Source organism: Miniopterus natalensis, chromosome 12 (genome assembly GCF_054644295.1).
Source record: "Miniopterus natalensis isolate mMinNat1 chromosome 12, mMinNat1.hap1, whole genome shotgun sequence".
Taxonomy (NCBI): Eukaryota; Metazoa; Chordata; class Mammalia; order Chiroptera; family Miniopteridae; genus Miniopterus; species Miniopterus natalensis.
This window is the reverse complement of record NC_142092.1, coordinates 17203681-17217710: the sequence shown is the minus strand read 5'-3', so window position 1 is coordinate 17217710 and position 14030 is coordinate 17203681. Positions and strand designations below refer to the sequence as shown.

The 14030-nt window shown below is 35.9% G+C and overlaps 2 pseudogenes; one reads left to right on the top strand and one right to left on the bottom strand.

Annotated features, from left to right (window-relative positions):
* The first annotated feature begins 2750 nt into the window (after window positions 1-2750).
* On the top strand, window positions 2751-3453 carry LOC107533891 (proteasome activator complex subunit 2 pseudogene; annotated as a pseudogene).
* A 5732-nt stretch (window positions 3454-9185) lies between these two features.
* On the bottom strand, window positions 9186-9492 carry LOC107533889 (enhancer of rudimentary homolog pseudogene; annotated as a pseudogene).
* Between the last annotated feature and the right edge of the window lie 4538 nt (window positions 9493-14030).

Genomic DNA, 14030 nt, shown 5'->3' with positions numbered 1-14030 from the left:
TTCAAGTGTAACAATTGAGTAAAAAGGAACAAAACATTCTTTATTGTTGAAGTGAATGTTCAACGCAAACTTCACTCCAAATGCAGTTCAGTTGAATTGAACCGAAGGAAATGTTTCCAAACGAAACTTTCCCCTTTGTTGTCAGGCCTCCTTTCTTTATGTCTACTCGGTTGCCAGTAAGATTATGGACACGGAAATCTGAGCCTGAGAACAGCCAGAGTTACCTGTCAGGAGTTGGGAAGGGTAGAATGAGACCTGTACAGATTTAAACTTGAGTTAATGAGTTAAGCAACTAAATAGTAAATATGTGGATGGATAAACAATATAACATTAAAAACAGAGACAGGTAGACAAGAGAGAGAGAGACAGAGACAGAGATAGAGGTGAACATAGGTGTATGATGTAAAATGTATTTTTAGTATGACATTTTAAAAAATGTTAGACTGCCTCTGATACAGAGAAACAGGAAAGAATGGGTCCATAGTCTGGGTATATCAGCTGTAACTTGGCCAAACACATAATAGTTACTGTTTATTGACTACTTATTATATTAGACACTGTGTAAAACAGTTTTATAAAATTATCACATTTAATTATTACAACATCCTTGTGAGACAGATAATCTGTTTTATAGATGAGAAAACAGACTTAGGGAAGGAAAATAATATGTTCGTGGCCATGTAGACAGTCCATGGCAAAGTAGAAATTCAAACTCAGAAGCTCTAAGTGTGAAATTTTATTATTGTACATTTTGGAGCATATGAATGCCTAGTATGTGGCATAAAATATGACCTAGATGCATTATAAGAGGCTTTGGAGGAGACTAAGAGCAATCAACATGGGTCCAGGAACCTCTGTGCCATCTGAGAAAACTGGAATGTTTCTAGCATATCCCCTAAACTTGCTAACTTGTGCTGTACCTTGATGATAACTCACTTTTTTCAGTGTTGTCCCAGACTCCAGGGCCACGGAATGATGGTGCTGGTCCTTTGGGTAAAATGATGTTACTGAAATAAAACAGTCAAGGTCCAGAGATGAAGATAGCAACACCTCAGGAAATAATAAATAGGGTCATAGAAATCTAATAAATCTTCTTTCCAGCCACCTCAGTTTGATCTGGCTTCATTTTTTTTACCATGTGGCTTTGTAGACTTCAGCTAACAGTTACTTAAATTTATATACTAAATATATTTGGGCATGGTCAGGAATCATATAGTTATTTTAATTAGATATGGACATATCACTTAGGAATTCTCCAATGCTAAGAAGAGGGAAAATTATATATGTGCATAGTATATATACATTTTTAATAGCATAGTAACTCAAGTGCTGCCTGGGACTCCTCTGGCTTGTGGAGATATGTTTAACTTAATGTGAATTCACATTATATAATCTTGTAAATTCTGGGAAACCACTAGGAAACCATTCTCGTTTTCTCTCTTGGTTCTCTTGTGTCCGTGTGCATTGGCCTCCTCTGTTCTACCACAAATCCATCTGGATGCAAATTTCAGCCCTATCGTAGATTTCCTCAAGGAAACTCACTTGGTAATTTTACTGAAAGGTCTTATGGCCCTACACAAAGTCACTTTGAATACGATTGTATCATATAACTATAGTGTTTTCCACCTCACTGATTCAATCCCCATTTCCTGTATTTTCCTCCCTGAATTGCTGTAAAAACAAGGACATTCTTTCTCTCATATACATTAAGCAATTGGAGTCCCACTGTCTATCACACATTTAGGATGGTGTATCTCTTCCTACAACACTTCTGGAAACTCTACTCCCTTTCCTAAAGGAAATTTGAGTGAATGGATTAATAGAATGATTTCTACCTTATTTTCATGATATTTTCTCTCTCATATCTTTTTATATTTTTTCTCTATCTTATTAAAAGTGTATCAATGCGATCTCCAGAATTCCAGCTGGAATAGGAATTTATGAGATTGTTGCTGTTTTTATTATTTTATTATTAGCCTAAATAAATGATTAAAATTATGAATTTATAGGTCTAAAGCAAACCACATTATGAGAAGATTTCCAATCATTGGGATTCTTCTCGCCTCAGATTTAGGCCTCTGACTTCCTTGACTGAAAGAACTTAGGAAAACAAGTGTTAATTTTTCAAAAGCTTGATTTTTAAATAAAAGGTATAGGCCTCTCATGTTTATGCTGAGCCTCATTATGAATGTAGTCCTGCAAATACGGGTGGAAAGTGAAGGGATCCACTCCCAGGGCCAGATTTAGAACTCTATGAAAGTTATTAAATACATCCTAACACTCAAAAATACTGTTATTGAGTGAAATCTGTTTTGAATTTATTCTACTATAGAATAAATTGAAGTTTATTGTCTTCAACTCATTCTACTAGAGAAACAAACCTAGTAAATGAAGTGAATTTAGTAAATAATATATCCATGAAATGTCATTTGATTTCAAATAATCAGCAAAAGAAAAATGCTGTTTTTAATTCAGTATTCTTAATTACAGTCTTCTTTTGCAGTTTCTTTTGCTTAATATGCTAATTTAGGGTTATTCTTTTAAATTATCAAGTAATATATTCCTCTTGTAAAAAGTTCCAATGAGATTTAAGTCACTGAAGAAAATGGGAACATTTCTCATTCCTTCAATTTTTCAATATTTTCCCCACAGGTAACAGGTGTTAAAAGTTTGATGCAGAGGGTGTGGGGAGTGAAAGTGAAAGCCGGGGGGGGCTGCCGGGAGGCCGGAGATCTGGCAGCTGGAGCAGCATGGCCAAGCCTTGTGGGGTGTGCCCGAGCAGGGGAGCCCTCAAACAGGTGGACGTCTTCAGGCAAATTCTTTTCCGGGAGGCTGGGGGATTCCTCTACTGATTCTTGCCGCAGAAAATCATGCACCTCAATTACTCTTACACGAGGACTCGCTCAGTGTGGCTGAGCTGACCTCTCTCTGAGCCCCAGGGACATCCCTATGCCAGGCCCCCCACCCCAGGCTGACGAAAGGGAAACATAAACAAGAGAAGAAAGGTCCCTGAGTGCTTTCTCCCTGGGACTGAGAAGCTCCTGGCCCTGCCTGCCCTGGTTAGGCCAGAAGTCTGGACTCTCAAAGAAAATGTCTTCTGGTGACCACATGGATCCAGCACCTATTCCCCAAATTGAGGATGGAAATGACTTTGGGGTGGCAATCCAGGAGAAGGTGCTGGAGAGGGTGAATGAGGTCAAGACCAAAGCAGAAGCCTTCCAGACAACCATTTCCACGAACTTCTCAGGCCGCAGGGATGCTGTGGACAAGGCCCCTAAGGAGACCGACGCAGCAGATTCCCGGGCTGGTGCAGGAGCGAGATGAGGCGGCCTCCGGGGAGCTCAGGGCCGTGGTGCAGGATCTGAGGCCTTCGGTGCTGAGCTTCATCATATCAGTAGCAACCTGGAGAAAATTGTCAACCCAAAGGGTGAAGAGAAGGCATCTATGTACTGAGCCCAGGGCCAGAGGGAAATAAATTATCAACACTTGGTGTGTGTGGGGGGGAAGTTTGATGTAGATTTTTCTAGTTAATTTTTCTGTACATGCATAAATAAAAGAGTATGGAACAATTTATAATGTACATTTTGGAATTTACTATTTAACAATATGCTTTAGATATTGTTTTATATACCATAATTTTTGGTTTTATGTACCATAGTTTATTTTCTTCCATGTTAAAGAATATATAATGTATCAAGGATTATCAGTATACCTACTGCAAAGAATGTCATTGTACGTGTTGCTTTGTGTACATAGACCAACATTTCTTTATAATAGACTCCTAGGAACAAGTTTGCTGTCAAAAGGAATGTACATTTTAAAATGTGATTGATACCACTGCATTGTGTTTTAAAAGGGAGGGGTGGGATTTACCAATTTAGGATCTAATTTACCAATTTAGATTTTTCTTTGCCTCAGACTTCAATATACCTAGACATGCTACTGCATAATTTGATTCTATCTGTATTTAAATTTTTTTAAATTTTATATTAAAATATATCCATCATGATTATTAAAGTTTTTGGCAATATGCTCCTTAGTTTTGTTAATTTTGAACTTTATAAAATTAATATCATACTCTGTAGTCTTCTGGCCCTAACTTCATTTTTTTAAATATTATGTTAATACTAATACTACTCCATTTACTACTATAGCATTTCATTGTGGAGATGAATATATCACAAATTGTTCATCCATTTTTAATAGCTGGCATTCCGTTTCCTGAAGTTTTCCTTAATGGGTAAGGCTCCTATTAACATTTTTGGACACATCTCCAAATTACTTGTGTGCAAATATCTTTTGAAGATATATACCTATGTAAAGAATTGCTGAGCTACAGGGGATGTTTGTGGAAATGTCCAAGTTATCAAGATAATAACAAATTGCTTTGTAATGTGATTGCACCATAATGAACATAAAAATTAAATTTTCATGTAGTTGTAGGTATTCTTTTATGGTTAGTATATTTATTTTATCTAAGCTGAGGACTCCTCTAGCTGTGGCCTACTGCATTTTCCAAAGTTGGGCACAGCAAGAAGCCTCATCTCACATACTCTTCTGTAATGTAATCTCATCCTACTCCTATCAGAAGGGGGAGGGGGGCAGAGTATAAGTCTGCCCTTCAATCTAGGCTGGTCTCTGTGACATTCTGGGACTTCTGTGGCTAGGACACAGAGTGAGTCCCTTGGGATGTGTCCACCTGGGATGTTAACTTTCAGATCCCAGCCACCGGGCTCTGAGAAGCGCAGCCCACAGAAGAGACCGCCTCCAGGCCCTGGGAGAGGCTTCGCCTGAGCTCTCTGCCGAAGTCAGATCTGGCTGCTGTTCAGGCCGCAAAACCACCCTGAGCGTCCAGCCACGTGAAGCCTTCAGAAACCTTTAGCCCACCCAGCTATGTGCCATCCCCTGTAACCATGTGAGACACCTCAAGGGAGAACTACCCAGCACTGAAAGATAATAATAAATTGCTATTTTAAACCACTAAGTTTTAGAGTAGTTTCTTATGTATCAATAGACAACTGGACTATTACCCTAAGGACAAAAAATCGATCACTTCATATTCGTGTCATTGTTGACTTTTAAAAATATTAATATCCAAATCCTTAATCCAATGGCAATTGATTTGTGTATGGTGAAGTTGTAGAACTGATTTTATACACTTCATAACATTATACAATTTGTTCTTTTTATTTTTAAATAGCGGCTGCTTCTAGAATATTTTCTGGATTTGGGTTCATAGATTCATTGACTTTAAGGTTTTTTCTTTTTTCTTTTTTTTTTAAATTAACCCATGGCAAATTCCAAAAATGTCATTTTTTGTACATAAAACATCTAAGATTAGTCATTATGAGTTAAATAAGTAAATTACTTAAACAGCAGAGAATAGTGGTTAAATGCAACCTCTTAAGGTCAGATAAATTAAATTCAAATCTCATGCTCACAAATTCACTGAACTTTTTCATCTCCTTTTAGAAAATAACTAAACTCATATGTCAGCATTTTTGTGATAATGAAATAAAATAATCATATTAAATTACTTAGCATTAGAGACTGGCAGAAATTAAATTATCAGTACATGGCATCTCTCTTAGCTCACAAAAGGTGAGAAATAAAATAAAATAAAATTTATAAGAAAATGTCTTGGGCCCAGCCAGGCGTGGCTCAGCGGTTGAGCGTCAACCTGGGATCCAGGTGATCTGGGTTCAATTCCCGGTCAGGGCACATGCCCAAGTTGCGGGCTCGATCAATGACTCTCTCATCATTGATGTTTCTATCTCTCTCTCTCCCTCTCCTTTCCTCTCTCTGAAATCAATAAAGATATATTAAAAAAAGAAAGAAAGAAAGAAAATGTCTTGGATTTGAATATATACCCTTTCACCTGACGATTTTTGCAAATACGGCCCTTCATTTTCATGAAAGATTTAGGGGTAAAAATACCTACCTTACTTTATGAGGCTAAAGGTGCTTCTAAATCCATTTCTGGGCACCACATATGTTTTTAATTCTGTTTTTCCATTATTTAAATTATGAAACTAAGAGCATTTTTCTGAGAGAATGTTTCTTTATAAAGAATAGTAATAATTAAAAAAATATCCTGACGTGTATTTTGAAAACCTATGCCCTTTTCTTCGGAGTCCACAATAGTGAATATAAAGCCTTTGCTTTTTCGGCAGTGGTTTGCTTTCCAGTTATGCTTGATCTGCTTATATATGTAAATATGTTATATGAAAAATAGTATTTTCCTCGGGATCTCATATTCTATTGTAAAGAGCTCTGGCATGTATAATCAAGTATTTGCTAGGGTATAATTCTTTACTTGTTAGTTAATGTAAAATTTAAGCTACTACACTTTTTATTTCTTTAGAACTATTTTAGGTTTATAGAAAAATTGATCAGAAAGTACAGTGAATTCCCAATAAAGCCCCTCCCCGTACATATCTTGCCTTAGTGTGGTGCATTTGTTACAATGATGAGGCAAAATTGATACATTATTATTAATTACAGTCCACACTTTATATTTGGATTCCCTTTCTATTGCACATCACAAAACGTAGGTTTTGACACGTTTAATGCCATGTGTTAACCATTACAGTAGCACACTGAATAGTTTCACTGCCCCCAAAATCCCGTGTGATCCCACCTATTCATTCCTCCTTTCACCCAAACCACAATCAGCCACTGATCTTTTTTACTGTTTCCATGGTTTTGCCTTTTCCAGAATGTCATATAGTTGGAATCAAACAGTTTATAACCTTTTAAACATTGCTTCTTTCAATTATTAATATGCATTTAAAGTTCCTGCATGTTTTCTGTGTGTGTTTTTTTTTTAATCCTCACCCAAGGGTATTTTTTCCATTGCTTCTCAGATAGTGGAAGGGGGTGGGGGAGAAACATTGATGGGAGAGAGACTCATTGGGTGCCTCCCGCACGCATCCAGACTGGGGCCAGGGATCAAGCCTGCAACCCTGCAACTGAGGTACCTGCCCTTAAGCAGAATCAAAGCAGAGATCCTTCAGTTCCCAGGCCAGCACTCTAACTACTGAGCCAAAGCAGCTAGGGCCCTGCATGTTTTCTATAGCTTGATATATGTGGTTTGGTGGGTTTTTTTTAAATACTAAATAATAATCCATTACATGGTTATCCTATAGTTTGTCTCTCCATTCACCTATGGAAGGACACTTTGGTTGCTTCTTAGTTTTGGCAGTTCTGAAGAAAGCTTTTATAAACACTCATGTGCAGCTTTTGTGTAAACATATTTTCAACTTATTTGAATAAATACCAAGAAATATAATTTCTGGATCATGTGGTAAGAGTATGGTTAGCTTTGTAAGAAATTGCTAAGCTGCCATCCAAAGTGGCTATTTCCACTAGTAATGCAAGTTCCTGTTGCTCCAAATCTTCGTCAGCATTTGGTGATGTCGGTGTTTTGGACTTTAGCCATTCTAGTAAAATTTAGCCATTCTAGTATATATAGTGGTATGTCATTGTTGTTTTAATTGGCAATTCCCTAATGACATCATTTTTGTGCTTACTTGCCATCAATGTATCTTTTTTTATAAGGCACCTGTGATATCTTTTACTCATTTATTAATTGGGTTATTTGTTTTCCTATTGCTGAGCTCTAAGAGTTCTTTGTATATTTTGGAGAGCAGTCCTTTATCAGATATGTGTCTGGCAAAGATTTTTTTACAGTCTGAGCTGTGCTTTCATTCTCTTAACAGTGTCTTTTGCAGAGCAAAAAATTTCAGTTTTATGATGTACAACTTATTATTTTCCTTTTATAAATTGTGCTTTTGGTGTTTTATCTAAAAACTCATCAACACACTCAAAGTCATCTAGATTTTCTTCTGTTATCTTCTAAGAGTTTTGTAGTTTTGATTGCACATTTAGGTGATGAGCCATTTTGCATTAACTTTTGTAGAACTTATACAATTTATGTCTAGATTTTTTTTCTCTTTTTTACACGTGGATGTCCAGTTGTTTCAGCACCACTTTTTGAAAAGACATCCTTTCAGCATCAAATTGTCTTTGCTCCTTTGTCAATGATCAATTGACTATATTTGGGTGGGTCTATTTCTGGGCTTTTTTCTGTCCCATTAATCTACTTGCCTGTTCTTTGGACAATGCCATACTCTCTTGACTACTATATAGTAAGTCTTGAATTGGAGTAATATTAGTTTTCAGACTTTGTTCTTGCCATTTGACATTGTGTTGGCTGTTCTGAGTTTTTTGTCTTTCCATGTGAACTGCAGAAACAGTTTGTCAGTACTGACAAAATTGCTAAATAATGCATTTTTCAGAATGTATCCCCATTGTTAAGCAGGGCATGACTGAATTTTTCTTTGGATGAGTTTGAGCAGATTGTGTCCATGTACTCCAGGTTATCAAATTTGTGGGCAAAAACTTGTCTTACTATTCTTCTATTACCCTTTTAATATCTGTGGACTCAGTAGTAATGACCACTCATTTCTTTTTAATATTCATAATTTGTGTCTTCTCTTGTTTTTCTTAGCATGGTTTATAATTTTTTTAAATTTTAATTCTATTAAAATGGTTTTAATATTGTCAAATTGCCAGCTTTAGTTGTGTTCACTTTCTCTATTGATTGACTGTTTTCCATTTCATTACTTCATATTCTAAATTTTATTATTTCTTTTCATCTACTTACTTTAGATTTAATTTGCTCTTCTTTTTCTAGTTTCCTGAACTGAACACTTAGATGATTTATTTTAGATCTTTTTAAATATATATATATATATATATATATATATATACTAAAGAACATTTATTTGTTTTTCACTAAGACTTTATCTTAGAACATAATTAAATTGTGTCACCACCCCCACTCCAACTTGAAGAAGGGTTGGTACAGTGAATGTTATAAAGTAGATATGACATTTTTAAAGGATTGGAACCAACATAAACGGACAAAGAAAAATTTCCTTCTAAATCATCATAACAATGTTTAAGTAAAAAAAAAAAAAAAAGAGAGAGAGAGAAAGAAAAGGGAGTGATGGAAGTTCAGATTGAACAAGGTCCTCACATTTCATCTAACACATTCAATCCTGGCTAGAGTGTACCCAAATGGAAACAGGGTCACTATAATACAAAACTTCCACTACAGATCACTGTACATACCTGTGTTCCAAGTCCACCTCCTACCCCCAATACTTCCAACACAACTATTACCCCACCTGTTGGGCCTGCCAATGAGGGAGCGCATAGATCTCTTCAATCCAATTTTTGTTATAAGGCTGGTATATCTGGGTATCAGCTGGTTAAACAAAATAGCTGAGGTCTGCAAGATCATCAATAAAACCAAACAACTGGCTGATATCATTCTTGACAGAGAGGCTGTTGGGATTCATTCTCTTCAGATGTTCTTCATACATTTTACAAACTCTTTCCATGCATTCAATCACTGATTCATAGTCAGCGTGAGTTCTGCCTTCTGGCCTCGGTAGGCTGTCCCAGTAAAATGGTGTGAGACATTGCACCAAACTCTTTTGATTCAGCCACTGCAGGTAGCACCGCCACACACTAGATCCTTTTTTTCTTTTTAATATATGCATTTACTGATACAAATTTCCCTCTAAGTACTGCTTTGCGTGCATTACATAAAGTTTGACAAGTTGTGTTTTCATTTAATTTTAAATTTTCTCTCTTTAAAAATAAAATGTTATTTAAAAGTGTTGTTTAACCCCCAATTACTTTGCTGTTTTTAACAGTCTTTCTGGTATTGATTCCTAGTAAAATCCATTGTGATCTGAGAGCATACTTTGTATGATTTCCAGTCTATTAAATGAGTTAAGTTATATTTTATGGCCTGGAATGTGGTTTATCTCAGTAAATGCTGCATGTGAGCTTGAGAAGAATATGTAATTTGCTAATTTTAGATAAAGTATTCTATAAATGTCAATTAGATTCAGTAGATTAATGGTGCTGTTCGGTTCACATAAGTTCTCAGTGATTTTTTGCCTAATAGAGGGGCGTTGAAGTCTCCAACCATAGTAGTGAATTTGTCTATTTCTCCTTGCAGTTCTACTAGTTTTTGCATCACATATCTGGAAACTTTGTTGTTAAGTGCATACACATTAAAATTGTTATTTTTTTAAATTAACCCCTTTATTATTATGTAATGATTCTCCTCTTTACCTCTGATCATTTTCCTTGCTTTGAACTCTGCTTTTCCTGAAATTAATATAGCTGTTAGAACTGATATCTGCCATATTTGTTACTATTTTCTATTCACTGTCCTTGTTTTTTATTTATTTTATTATCTGTGTGTGTTTCCCACTCTTTTTTGCTTCCTTCTTTGAATTATGCATTTTTACAAGGTTGTTAATGTGGTGTATCTCTTCACATGATTTATGGATGTTTAATCACACTTGCATCCCTGGAATCAATTCCACTGGATTAATTGTATGATACTTTTCATGTCTTGTTGAATTTAGATTGCTAATATTTTGTTGAGGATTTTAGCATGTATGATGTTCAGGGCTATAATTATGCATTTATTATGATTCCATTCTCTTTCCTCTTTTAGCATATCTACTGTATTTTTAAAGTTTTTAAATGTTTTTCCCTAAAGTTTATAATAACCAGTCCAATTCCACTTTCTTTTTCTAAATGTCTGTATTGATTTTTAGAGAGAGAGGAAGGGAGAGGGAGAGAGAGAGAGAGAAACATCAATGTGTGAGAGAAACATCAATCAGTTACATCCCGCACACAACATGACTGGGGATCAGGCCCACAACCTGGGCATGTGCCCTGACCAGTTCATTTCGAACCAGGGACCTTTCCATGTTCGGGGTGCTGCTCAACCAAGTTAGCCGCACAGGCGAGGGCCAAATCCACTTTCAAACAGCATTATAGCACTTCATGTGTAACGCAAGCACCACATAACAGAGCATTTCTAATGTATTCCTTTCTCATAGAATTACTGTCATTCATTTCACTTATTCACGAGCTATCATCATTGATTACATTGTTACCTATTACTATTTGTAGTAAACTGCTATTTGCTAGATAAAGTAAGAATAAAAATACAAAAGATGATATTTTAACTTCATGTATTTTATTTCTAATATTCTTCCTTTTTTATGTAGATTTGAGTTTCTGACCTATATCATTTTCCTTCTCTCTGAAGAACTTTGTTAACATTTCTTGCAAGGCAGGTTTACTAACAATAAATTCCCCAATTTTTCTTTGAGAAAGTCTTTATTTTTCCTTTACTTTTGAAGGGTAATTTCACTGGATAAAGAATTCTAGGTGGGTTGTGTGTTGTTGTTCTTTTAACACCTTAAACATTTCATTCCACTCTCTTCTTTGCACTAAAGAAAAGTCAAATGTAGTTCTGATCCTGCTCCTTCATATGCATGTGCTTTTCCCCTCTTGCTTCTTTCAAAATTTTCTTAGTCTTTGATATTCCGCAGTTTGAATATGATATGCCCAATTATAGATTTGAAGGGGTGGTGTTTATCCTACGTGGTGTTTACTGCGCCTCCTGGATCTTTCACTTGGTGTCTGTCATTCATTTTGGAAAATGTTTAGCCATTGTAACTTTGCTCCTTTCTCCCTGTGTTCTGCCTGTGGTATTCCTATTAACGTATGTTGCACATTTTGTTGTTTAGTAGCTCTTGGATATTGTATTCCATTTTCTCCCATGCTTTTTTCTCTTTGCATTTCAGTCATGGAAGTTTATATCGACATTTCTTCAAGCTCACTGATGCTTTTTTCCCGCCTTACACAGTCTATTCATAAGCCCATTTATGAACCATGTACTAACACCAGCAACGGTTTCTAGTCTGGGAAGCTGTGAGTCTCTGTACCTGTCTATCCGTCTCTCCAATTTGGGGGGCAAGCGCGGGTAGCAGTTTGCCATGTTATCTCTGTTCTCTAAAGGATCTAAGAAGAGTTGTTGGATTTCAGTTTATTCATGTTTTTTCTCATCGTGAAGATGGAAGAGAGGCCTTCCAAGTTCCTTACACCCCAGACCAGAAACCAGCACAGTTCTATACTATTTTAAAAGTTTTTATTTTTAGATATTTTAGATTCACATGCAGTTGTAATAAATAATGCAGAGATATCCTGTGGACTCTTTACTTGGTTTCCTTCAATAATAATATCTTGCAAAGCTATAGTGCAAGTTCACTACCAGGATATAGACGCTGATACAAGCCACTGATCTTGCTTATATTTCCTTAGTGTCACTTGCACTGATCTGTCTTTGTGTGTGCATGTATGTTTAGCTCTATGCAATTTTGTTGCAAGTGTAGGCTGGTGTAGCCACATGACAGTCAAGGCAAAAAGCAGTATTTCCAACATAAGAATCCCTCTCATTGCCCTTTAATAACCACAACCATTTTCCTCTCACCATATTCCATTTTAACCCCTGGAAACCACTAATTATCTTCTGTATCTATAGCTATTGTGCTATCTTGATGCATTGAATTTGTATTTTGTATGCAAGTCCAACCATATTAGACTATTGGTCAGCAGATTCTCCTTCCATACTTTGTTTTATAAACAGCAAAATGAAAATTTCCTGTATATATATTTTTTCTGTGCAATATATAAAAAGAAGGAACATCGACTTCAAATTGGAATGCAATCTCACTGCTTGAATCTGAGATGATGTCTGTGATGCAAGTCAGCCGATGCCATTTGTAGCCGTGGAATTCCTTCTCCTGCCAGTGAATGTGGAATTCTAATGGTCAGAGAAGACACAGGCTGATGTCAAAATGGTCTCTCCCTGTGTGGTTAACAGCAGAATGTCCGTAATATAGGTCTGCCTCAAACAGGAGGCCACTTTTCCTCTTTGAAAATGAACCAAGGTGAGAGTGGTTTTGGATGAGTGACTCTGTAGCTGAATCCAGAGAACACCAGGTTAGAAATGGGATTTGGTGGGAGGCTATAAGGCACTGGTATTTTCTTTATTGGATTTCCATTTTATTGATATACATACAATTTAATATTACTATGTAAAAGTATCAGTTTTTAATTTCACATAAGATTGTGTTATTCTTCCTCTGATTTTCCTTATATTTATATATTTATGCTTTCTTATATATTATTAAAAATATGTTCATTTTTAAAAATTTATCTTTATTGTTGAAAATATTACAGATGTCCCTTTTTTTCTCCATTGACTCCTTCTACTCCTCTCCCACTCCCCACCCCAGCCTTCACCACACTATTGTCTGTGTCCAAGGGTTATGCATATATGCATGTAAATTCTTGGTCAATCTCTCCCCACCCTCCCACCCTCTTCCACCTTCCCTCTGAGATCCCTCAGTCTGTTCCATGCTTCTAGTCACTGAGTCTATTTTGTTCATCAGTTTATTGTGTTCTTTAGATTCCACATATAGGTGAAACCATGTGATATTTGTCGTTCTCTGCCTGGCTTATAGATTACGTTAACTGGAGACACTAAACTAGTTATATGCAGCATTTAAAAAAAAAAAAAGCTGAGCGATCTCATGCATGGATTTGGTGCTGGATTGATCTTTGTATTGATTATCTATTCTGCTTTTAAATTATGCAAAGCTCCAATTAAAATATAAAAATAAATGTAAAACCAGGAAAGAATCAGACTTTTCAAAATATGCAGATCAGATGAATACACTTTATTTAGGACATCTCTGCTTTTTGCATCTGTATTTTGAACATATCCGGTTATATGTTCCAAGAATAGACACAGATATTACAGAGGAAATCTGCTTTTAAAATGTACTCAGTAACTATTCACTAATCCTTTCCTCAGGGAGCTTAGTGTGCTAAATATGATACAACATATTCTCTTGCATGTATTGAGTGATTGCCAAAACAAGACTCCAAAGATACCATGATTTAAATATCCAAGGATCCCGAAAGAGGAGATGATTTCATTGATATCTGTAACAAAAGTTTTAGCAAAAGGAAATGTATTTGACATTATAAAGTAATTGTAGAGGATTTAAGTTTGTATGATTATTTTTATTCTAAAAATATTATACCTATATCAACTTATCTATTTGTTATCTTTCTAT